The following is a 12,500-nucleotide window of genomic DNA, read 5'->3' as shown; positions in this document are numbered from 1 at the left end:
GATCTCTCATCTCTCTCTCTGTCTCTCTCTGTGTGTGTCTCTCTCTCTCTCTCGCTTCTCTCTCTCTCTCTCTCCTCTCTCTCTCTCTCTCTCTCTCTCTCTTCCACTTCTTTCTTCTTTACTTAATTGGTTCTATGCCAAATAAACTAAGATCAGCTGAGATTGGCAGTAGCAATGCAACCTGCCCATATATGTGGTGCAGCAAAGTTGACGTTCGCCAGGAACTGCATCAGAGTCGAAAGGTCATGCAACTTGGCGGGATAAGATTCTGTTATTGTTGTTCTTGATGTTGATGATGATGTTTTGTTCGTGTATGTGTCTGTACATTTATATTATATACATATATATATATATTATATATATATATATAATATATATATATATATATATATATATATTATATATATATATATATATTATATAATATATATATATATATATATATTTACTCTTTTACTCTTTTCTCTTTACTCTTTTACTTGTTTCAGTCATTTGACTGCGGCCATGCTAGAGCACCGCCTTTAATCGAGCAACTCGACCCCAGGACTTATTCTTTGTAAGCCCAGTACTTATTCTGTCGGTCTCTTTGCCGAACCGCTAAATGACGGGGACATAAACACACTAGCATCGACTGTCAAGCGATGTTGGGGGGACAAACACAGACATACAAACTCACACACACACACATATATATATATACATATATACGACGGGCTTCTTTCAGTTTCCGTCTACCAAATCCACTCACAAGGCTTTGGTCAGCCCGAGGCTATAGTAGAAGACACTTGCCCAAGGTGCCACGCAGTAGGACTGAACCCGGAACCATGTGGTTGGTAAACAAGCTACTAACCACACAGCCACATATATATATATATATCTATATATACAGAGAGAAGGGCAGAGAGAGACTGGTAGACAGACAGATAGATTGATAAATAGACAGTTATACATTTCTCCCACGCCTGTCGCCGCGGGACCACTCTTCCATCTTCCCCTCCCCCCCCCTCCACTACAGTTTTTTTTCTCCTTAACCCCCCCCTCTTTGTACACACACGCACACACACACATTTGCATATATATATACATTACACTTACACACACTTCAAATTTACTTGCCATACACACAACTACGCACACTGGACACACTACCACTCTAACAACACACTGACACGTTACATACGCCCCCACCCTTTCCCTCCTTCCTTCTTCCCTCCTTCCTCACCTTTTTTTTACCACTTCGACCCACTCACGTCGACTTGCTACGTCATCTGTTCGCCCTGCACGCACTACCACATATACATATTTTTTGTTTTTTATCTCGCCTCACACACACATACACACACAGCCGCACGCACACCACTACACATACATACACACGCACACACACATACCTCCCTGTTCTGATCTGCCTTTCTGACTTGCTAGGGTACCCCCACACACTCCTTTAATTCTACTACTGCCTGCTACTAGCTACTGTCCACCATACACACACTACACACACACGCACACACGCACACACACACCTACAACACCCTCGTTTTCTCGTACACCTTTTTTACCATTCCCTCTTGATTCCCCTCTCCTGTTTTTAAAAAACATTTCCTCCTTTTTTTACTACTTCCGTCTTTTCAGTATGTGATCTCGTGAAGACTACCTGCAATTTTTTTCCTCTGTCCTCCCGTCTCGGGATCTTTCTTTCTCCTATGTTTCCGACGAAGAGCTCCGCTCGAAACGTCATACCCTCCTTCTTCCATTTTCCTGAGCGCCTAATAATAATAATACTGTAATTGTTCCACGTGTTGTTGTTTTTTCTGTTTTCCCGTTTGGATTAACCTTATATATATATATATATATGCATACATTTATATATGTAAATATGTGTGTATATGTATATATATATATGTACATATATATATACACATATGTATACATCCAGCCCATTGCTTGGCATTCTGGTAATGTGTCATTCATCGAGTAAGATCCAAGCCTAGCGAGGAAAACCGGACACGCGGAAACTGATCGGAGCCTTTCGGATGTATTGTATCCGTAATTCAAAGGTCTAATCATGTAACTCTTTGCGTCAAACCACACTGATTCCGTTTAAGGATTAAGTTAAGAGTACACATGTCTGTGGAATACTCAGCCATTAACAGGCTAATTTACCTCGTCGTCGAAACCGACGGAGATCCATTGACTTATCTTTGTTCATCATAACCAGTTCTAAATCAACAATCATCCACCTCATCCCACAATCATCGGCACTACTGTAACCCATCAATTCAACCCTTACCGGTCATTAATAACCCTAACCAAGACGACGAACTGGTGAAATCGTTACTGCACCAGAGTAAAATGCTTAGTGGCATGATTTCAAATTCCACCGTGATCGACTTTGCCTTTCATCATTTTGGGGTCGATAAATTAAGTACCAGTGAAACACTGGGGTCGATGTAATCGACTCATCCCCTTTCCCAAAATTGTTACCTTTGTGGCAAAATTTGAAATCGTTATTATATTATTATTATAATTATTATTATTATTATTATTATTATTATTATTATTATTATTATTATTATTATTATTATTTTTATTATTATTATATTTATTTTTTTATTATTATTATATTATTATTATTATTATATTATTATTATTATTATTATTATTATTATCATTATATTATTATTATTATTATTAAGGGTTAGTGGAGGAAAATGCGACGACGTTCTCGGGGAAACTCTAGGCGTTAATGATAACGAACTGAACGGTCTGTTCGGGAGGACTTTCGGGCTGGGGCCAATGGATAATTTCCAGAGGTCGCTCGCCTGGCAGTGCTACCGAGGAGCTCTGCCTGTTCGGGATAAACTCTACCGGCACGGAAGTGCCGTCAGCCGGGCCTGCCCGAGGTGTTGCCAGGACGACGAAACCGTTCTGCACGCACTCGTCCAGTGCCCGTGTATTGCTGAACTATGGGTTTATGTGGAACAGCTACTGTCGCGTATAGGACGGATCCGGCTATCAGCCGAATCCATAGTGAAGATTGCCCCGCCGACCTCCTTTAACAAACCTAGTGGCTGTGGCGAAAGAGATTGTATGGTGGACCCGTTTGAAAGGGCTAAAGTCAGACACTTTCCTCTTTGGTCAAGGCCTCATCAACTTTTTCAAGTTTCACTTGAAAAGGAAGATGGGGTTAGAGAGGAGAGTGCTGTCCGATAGCAAGTTTTCTGAAAGATGGGTGAATTGTGCGAGAATGGCCAGTATAAATGGACCAATTCTCAAGTTTCGCCTGTGATTGACCAGGCTCCCGTTGGCTTTTATGGGGTTTTTTCCACCAGGAACCTTTCGAAGCGCCTCCCCCTATTGGGAGTTTTTCATTGTTACAATCTTTCGTTGTTAAACAGTTTTTACTCGGAGTTTTTCAAAAACGAACAAAACCCTTTGTAACCTTTCGTCTTGTTTTGTTCCTTTATGTTTACTAATCATGTGTGTCAGCCCTTGTGGCCAATAAAAAGAATTAATAATAATAATAATAATAATTATTATTATTATTATTATTATTATTATTATTATTATTATTATTATTATTATTATTATTATTATTACTACTACTACTACTACTACTACTATTATTATTATTATTACTATTATAAGGCGGCGAGCTGGCTGAATGGTAAGCACGCCGGGCGAAATGCTGCTAGGCATTTCGTCCGCCTTTACGTTCTAAGTTCGACCTGGGCGAAATTTGAACTCAGAACGTTGCGACGGGCGAAATACCGCTAAGCATTTCGTCCAACGCGCTAACTATTCTGCCAGCTCTCATGGCATCTGATCTTAACCGATTGGATGTGTTATCATGTATATGTTTTGTCCTGGTGTAAAAGATGGGCTACAGCAAATATTCTGCTCAATACCACAGATTTGCTTGTCAGTTGTTTGACCTTGGTGGCCGACGATATGGGTTTCTCTGATCACGAGAAAATCTTTGGAGTTTGAATAATTCACCTCTGGAAACATGGGTGTTTCGTTCATCATCCTTAAACAAGCCTTATTCAGAGACCTTTTGAGCGGGGTGGGCTACTTGACCAGAAGAAAATTCTAACTGGGCCCCACTTGCAAGGTCATGCGCTGTTTATCTTGATATGAGATTACTATGTCACGCATATACTGTTGTGATCTATGTGCCTAGTGCACACTTGTCAAACGGGTAGTCATGATAGGTATACTGGGCTGCATATATTTGTAATCCAGTGTCACTTTGATGCCATGCGCTGCACTCTCACTCAATAATAATAATAAAATGTACACTAAGTGGCGTATGATGTATATAAATAAAGGGGCGTGTAGAATATTTTACGCACCGTGTTGAGGCGTGAGTGTGTCTAACTTATGTGATGGCACCCGTTCATCAAAATATTTATTTGCTAAATGCTTGGTATCTTCTTCCGGCCTTAAAATAAGACATTATGTACATACAAGCATACATACAAGCATACACACACACATACATACATACTCGTATATACACTATGTACATACATGCATGCATACATATACAAAAATTAAAAAGTATAGGCTCACTCTCATACACAACGTCGCACATATATAGCCAACCTTATGCTTAAACACACACACAAACATTCATACACTCACAGGCTCCCCCCCCCTCTCTCTCTCTCTCTCTCTCTCTCTCTCTCTCTCTCTCTCGCATACACACATTTACTCACGGGCTTATACATACATGCATATATATATACATCTATAAACAAGCCAACATTTGTTTTTATAAACGCCGAAATGTCTATATAAATACAAATAAGATAATCTATTTTCGAACGCAAAGACGTCGTTAGAACAGCAGAAACACTGGGTAATTAATCCATACAATGCGGGAAAATTTAAGAGATACGAGTTCGTATTCCTGGCTAGTTGTTGACAAATTTTTCTGTTTTGTAAAAAAACAGGTTTTGTAAAAAAAAGGTTTGTTCCATGTTTGTTTTTACATTTTCGTTCTCGTTGAGTTCTGCGTCTATTTGTGGTGTCCTGTACTCACGTATATATATTTATATATGCATGTATATATACATGTAGATGTAGGTATGTACATATATGTATGTATGTATATATTTTATTTATTACACTATTGTATGACTGAGCACCTTCGCGTCGATTCGATTCGATTCGTTCCGTTTCGTTTCGTTTCTTCTTCTCCCAGTACAGTTTTTATATATAATTATGACGCGAAACCCTATACCTCTTTGCTTAACCTTCCCTTCTCTCCCTTTCTCTCTCTCTCACCCCTCCTCATCTCTCTCACAGCCGTTTGTCTTCCTCTATCTCTCTCTCTCACTCCTCCTCATCTCTCTCACAGCTGGCCAAATACTTCCTTTTGCATGCGGCCTTCTAACTGTAAACACACGGTTTTCTTGCGCTCCTTGAATCTCTCCTCGTCTAGGCAAAAAAGGCCCTCTTTGGTTGTTTTTTGTGTGTTTTTATTTCTTGTATGTATTTTTTTTGTAATTGTATTTTATTTTGTATTTTATTTTGTATTTTATTTTGTAATTTTATTTGTATCGTTTTTACGTCCTGTTTATGTCACATGTTGTTCTTTCCTTGTTTTTACCCCTCTGCGAAATAATTTCCTTTAATTTCTTCGCAGGAAGGGCTAGTTCGAGGAGTCGTATTCTGTCTTCACCTTCGAAACACGCTGGAGTTGAACTAGAGACAGCTGATGAAGGGGATTTTTCCTTGTGTAGTTTGTCTAGTACTCTGTTTTTTCTTTGTAAAAAAAAGGTTCGTTCCATGCTTGTTTTTACGTTTTCGTTCTCGTTGAGTTCTGCGTCTATTTGTGGTGTCCTGTACTCATGTATATATATTTATATATGCATGTATATATACATGTAGATGTAGGTACGTAAATAAATGTATGTATGTATGTATGTATGCATATATTTTATTTATTACACTATTGTATGACTGAGCGCCTTCGCGTCGATTCGATTCGATTCGTTCCGTTTCGTTTCGTTTCTTCTTCTTCTCCCAGTACAGTTTATATATATATATCACTACGCATACGTATGATGTATACATGCCGCTCAAGAGTCGACAATTTCGTGAAGATGTACCTATTAAATTGCACGAAACACCCAGTCCTTGAGTCACTGATCTAGAGTTCCAGCTTTAATGAATTAATATAAGTACTCTAATTTATGTATTGAGCACTCTGTATATATATATATATATATATATATATATATTCGGTGTCTCACTGAAGATTGAAGGCTTCGAATGATTTGTCTGTGTTCCGTGTTTGTCCCTTCCTGTATTTCACGTTCTTTATATATAAAACATTTATTCTTATATTACCGCGGCGTTACGTGCCCCCCCCCCGTTTGTTTATCCAATTTTAAACCCTGCACGACTTCTATATGCTTCTCTTTCCTACCCGCCATTGCTTCTTGACCAAACTATTTTGGCGCCCTTTTTTTCTTCCCCCCTCTTCCTCCCATCCTCCTCAATCCCTTCTCTCTCTTTTTCTCTCGGTCTCTGACTGATTCTGTCCCCTGCCTTCCACCCTCTTTGATTCCCTCTCTCTCCCCTGCAACCTGCTGCTTCTCCACTATTTCGTTGGCGATCGTATCTCGCCAACATCTGTATTTGTCTCCACTACCGAAAAGGTAATTATTTCTACGCCTGCTGCTATGTTTGTTGTTTTGTCTCATTTGGTCTAAAGTCGTATGACAACCACCGTTATATTATATTTTGTTTAACCGTTACCGTTTTCAATTTCGTTTTCGTCTCTCGTATTTACATCCGTCTCGTGCGTTTATATTCTTGTCTTCTACCAAGAAATATAATGCTTACAGCTTAGTTTTTTTTCTTGGGGCTGGCCGAGTTGGAGCAAATATCAGAATTGAACAGCCGAAATTTGCTATGATGATTCGGTGTCTGACTGAAGATTGAAGGCTTCGAATGATTTGTCTGTGTTCCGTGTTTGTCCCTTCCTGTATTTCACGTTCTTATATATAAAACATTTATTTATATATATATATATATATATATATATATATATATATATATATATATTCCCCCCTTTCCTGCATCACATTGTGGGTCGAGCGGAATATATACATACACACACAAAGACACAAACACACACAATATATATATATATATATAAATATTTCTTTATTGCCCACAGGTGACTAAATATAGATAGAGGGGACAAAAAAGGACAGACAAACGGATTAAGTCGATTACATCAACCCCAATGCGTAACTGGTACTTATTTAATCGCCCCGAAAGGATGAAAGGCAAAGTCGACCTCGGCGGAATTTGAACTCAGAACGTACAGACAGACAGACGAAATACCTATTTCTTTACTACCCACAAGGGGCTAAACACAGAGAGGACAAACAAGGACAGACAAACGGATTAAGTCGATTATATCGACCCCACTGCATAACTGCTACTTATTTAATCGACCCCGAAAGGATGAAAGGCAAAGTAGACCTCGGCGGAATTTGAACTCAGAACGTAACGGCAGACGAAATACCGTTAAGCATTTCGCCCGCCGTGCTAACGTTCCTGCCAGCTCGCCGCCTTAGATATTGGGAATATAAAACGTAAGGAAGGTAAGTTTGCAGTGGTCTTCCAACGATTAAATCGTTGGAAGATAAGCAATCTATCAGCAATGCTGTCCTTAAACGTCCGTTGCAATTCCAACAGCGATGTATGCATGATAACATGGTCACGTACACGATTTAATCTCATGTACGGTTTAGTCGCATACACAGAGAAATACACTATTTTGAAAGAACCCCTCCTTAGGCAGTGAGAGACGCCACCCCCAACCCAACCCAGTGACACCTTTTACCAAAGACAGTTTTTCAGATTTCTCTAATTTTTTTCACACATTTCATCATTCTAGTGGTGGATATGAAAACCGTACCTTCTGCCGGAAATATTGAAAGAGTACGGCAGAAGCAAGAAAATATCGGTTTCAAGTTTTGGCACAACGTCAGCAATTTCGAGAGGGGTGGGTGAGATGGTAAATCGATTACATCGATCTCAGTACTCAAGTGGTACTTATTGAAAGGATGAAAGGCAAAGTAGATCGCGATGGGATCTCAACTAAGAACGTAAACCCGAAGACGAAATCCTACAAAGCACAATTCCAGGCGGCGAATTTATTTCCCCACGAAAGTTCCGGACCCCAGTTATGAACTCATTTGTATACAGCCAATCAGAGCTCAACTAGTGGCAATAAGATAATGTCACTTGAGTAAGGAATGACCATGCTTCTTTTCTCTTTTAAGAATACGTGTTGTTATTTGTGTTGTTTACTTTGTATAGCAGTAAGAGGAGAGGGTTGCTAGCACATCACCCTTTACCCACATTTTTCCCATTCACACCGTTACCATAAGGACCCTAACAATATCCGATAATAGATGCAAATCTATCTAATTACTTGCCTCCCGTTAAAAGGAGGGCTGGGCATGCCGTGGTTGATGATGCGCAGACACGCGCTGAGACTGCGACATCTCTGGCTCTATGTAGACGACGATGAACAGGTGTGGTCGCCGTTTGTGAGGCACGCTTTCCCGCAGCTCGTCTCCATGACCGAACTGCAGTCGTGGATCAAAAAGAGGCCGAGGAAGGGCGAATGGCACCGCGAGTGTCGCGTTGCTCTCAAGCAACTCTGCCGTCCTGGGTCGACCTTGAGTGACTTCAACACAACCAAAGCATTCTATAGGGGATTAGTGGAGGGGAGGTACGACGACGAGCTCGGGGCGAACCTGGACGTCGACGAGGAGTACCTGACCCGCCTGTCAAGGACGACTTTCGGGCCAGGGCCCATGGACAACTTCCAGAGATCCCTGGCCTGGCAGTGCTACCGAGAAGCGCTACCCGTTCGGGATAAGCTCTACAGACACGGCTCGAGAAACACGGGGCCGACCTGCCCGAGATGCGGTCAGAGCGACGAAACCGTTCTGCACGCACTCGTGCAGTGTCCAACAATTTCGGACCTGTGGGCTTATGTCGAACACTGCTGTCACGTGTGGGACGAGTCGGTTTATCAGCTGAGTCTATCGTCAATATTGTCACGCCTCCTTCCTTCAAACGGGAAGGAAGAGCTATTTTCATCATCCTTGTGGCTATGGCGAAAGAATGTATCTGGTGGACGCGTCTGAAAGGATTGGAGACAAACATTTTCCTCTCTGGTCAATCTCTCATCAACTTCTTCAAGTACCACTTGAAAAGGAAAGTGAGAGTAGAGAGGCAAGTTTTGTCTAGCGAATGTTTTAAAAAAAGATGGGTGAATGTAGCAAGAATGGCACGTATGAATGACGAACCCACCTTGAGCATAATCCTATGAACCGAAATTGAAAACAGAGAGTTGCTTATTTGCAAAAAAAAAAGAATATAACATGTGACTCCATTGACCGGGTTACCGTGGTCTTTTCCGTAGGCTTTTCTTTCCACGGGTAAACTCACCTGTCCTCCCCTTTACACTTCATATTGACATTTCTGTGATAACGATCCCTATTGATCAATTTTTTTTTCCTCTCCCCCCTTTTTTTTTAACCCCTTCTTTTTTTGTCCTCTTTCTCTCCTTTTACGATCCCTTTTGATCGAAACTCCCCCCTTCCTTTTTTTTTTTTTAACCTTCAAAAGAAAAGCTCTACCTTGTAATTTGTTCTATCTGTGTGCAGCCCTGTGTGGCTAATAAAGAAACATAATTACTTGCCTCTTTCTAAAATCAGGCATAACTTGGCGGCCGGTCGGCTCACAACAGCGTTCTTCGTCTTGAGTTTACTTGGTAGAGTGTGTTTGTTAGCTTGACAACAAGGTCAAGGTAAGCTCTGATTGGATGTATGCAAATGAGTTCATTACTGGGGACCGGAACTCTCGTGAGAAAAAAAAATTCGCTTTCCGGCGCGCTGACGATTCTACCTGCTTGCCACCTTAGAAGCAGAAAATATAAGTTGGGGGGGGTTGTGTTTGTGTGTGTGAATGATCATGTAATTTATACAATCAAAGGGTTAACAGAATAATAGAAGGATTTCGTGGGGTATATATGCTTTTTCTATACACTCTACATATGTCAAGTTATATGGCACGGAACCTACTCCGTTGTGCACTCTCACAGATTCTTGCTTGCAAATTCATTCCTGATGTATTTTGAGAAATAATTATATACATATGTACACGTATATATATATATATATATATATAATATATATAATAGTATTTACCACGAGAGCATCAACAACTTGATTGCTGTGTTCTCATATATACATATATATACAATAACATATATATATATATATATAATATATATATATAATATATATATATAATATCTATATATATATATATATACACTTTTGTCTGGAGAGAGACGCACACAAAGAGAGTAAGACGATAAGAGAGGGAAGAGACAGAAAAAAGAAAGAGAAAGCGAACGAGAGGAGAAATTTCAAGAAGGTTAAGAAAACGATGATGTGTTGGAAACCTTATTGGCATGAGTTCAGAACTAGAGAAGACTACTTGCAATTCTTAAGCATTCTTCATGTGAAGAACAAATATGTGTGCTCTTCGGCATACAAATATGAAACTTATTTCATCGATCACGTACATAATCATATACACATATATACACATTGTACGTACCATTTGTCTCATCAGTAAAGTAGCACTTAAACCCTAATTCACTGTCTACATATGGGACACCTTGCATATGTGTGTATAGATAGATAGATAGATAGATAGATAGATAGAAGTAGATAGATAGATAGATAATGATAGATAGATAGATAGATAGATAGATGGATGGATGGATGGATAGATAGATAATAGACAGACAGACAGACATACAGACGACAGACACGACAGACAAGACAGACAGACATACAGATAGATAGATAGATAGATAATAGATAGATAGATAGATAGATAGATAGATAGATAGATAGATAGATGCATACTAACATATACCTACATACACATGTGTGTATACTCTTTCTCTTTTACTTGTTTCAATCATTTGACTGTGGCCATGCTGGAGCACCGCCTTTAGTCGAGCAAATCAATCCCAGGACTTATTCTTTGTAAGCCTAGTACTTATTCTATCGGTGTCTTTTGCCGAACCGCCTATTAAAGGGGACGTAAACACACCAACATCGGTTGTCAAGCGATGTTGGGGGCACAAACACAGACACACAAACATACACACACACATTTATATATATATATATATGTATATATATATGTATGTATATATATGTATGTATGCATGTATGTATGTATGCATGTATATATATATATATATATATATATAGATATATATATATATATCCGACGAGTTTCTTTCAGTTTCCGTCCACTCACAGGGCTTTGGTCGGCCCGAGGCTATAGTAGAAGACACTTGCCCAAAGTGCCACGCAGTGAGACTGAACCCGGAACCATGTGGTTGGTAAGCAAGCTACTTATGTATATATATGTATATGTATGAATATTTGTATATATAATTTATAATATATATAAAGAGTAAAGACCCCACTTCGGTCATAAATGACCATGGGATTGCTCCTGGAAAGTCCCCCTCCGAGGTACAAGTTCGGGCAAGATTGTTTATGGAAAGCCTGCAGCCGCCAATGCATATCAGCCTCCACTTTCCATGCAACTGATGTCATCCAAGAGAAAGGCAAAGGCCAGCACAGCTTGGCACCAGTGACGTTGCAACTCATTTCCACAGCTGAACTGGAGCAATGTGAAATAAAGTGTCTTGCTCAAGAACACAACACACAGCCTAGTTCAGGTATCGAACTCACTATCTCATGATTGTGAGCCCGACGCGCTAACCACTGAGCCATGCGTCTTCATATAATATATATATTCTTTGGATCTTTTCTGTTCTGAAGCCAGTTTTTTCAAATTTTTCCTACTGAACCAAACAATTTGAAACTTCGTATACTGGTAGAATGTGTCAAAAGTAAACTTAATTGTAAACCAGAATGAAAACGGAATTGTAACTTCTAAGTTTAACGTTGTTTAATAATTAGAATTTTAACCAATGATATTCCGTCATTCGGCTTTTTTTATTTACTCCGTCTCGACCCCCAATTTCGTGACGTATTAAACATCTTAAATGTAAACAAGCGCATCCCCTTCTAATTTTAACGTACTCATGTTTCCAGGATCCTATATCAGCCACCTTCTAATAACAATATTTAAAACTAGTTATAACCACCTGTATTAAATTGAAATGTTTTTCCATTCTGTATGTCTGCTGTATGTGTGTGTGTATGTATGTGTAAGTATGTGTGTGGTGTGTGTGTGTGTATCTATGTGTGTGTGTGTATGTATGTATGGCCGATTCATCGTAATTACGATGAATCGCCATACATACATAGATACATACACACACACACACATACATGCAGACATACATATACACATACAACGAGTAAAATTTCAGTCAGTTATCTCTCTCTTTCACA

This window comes from Octopus sinensis, linkage group LG13 (genome assembly GCF_006345805.1).
Source record: "Octopus sinensis linkage group LG13, ASM634580v1, whole genome shotgun sequence".
Classification (NCBI taxonomy): domain Eukaryota; kingdom Metazoa; phylum Mollusca; class Cephalopoda; order Octopoda; family Octopodidae; genus Octopus; species Octopus sinensis.
The sequence above is the reverse complement of the archived record's forward strand: the minus strand, read 5'-3'. Positions refer to the sequence as shown.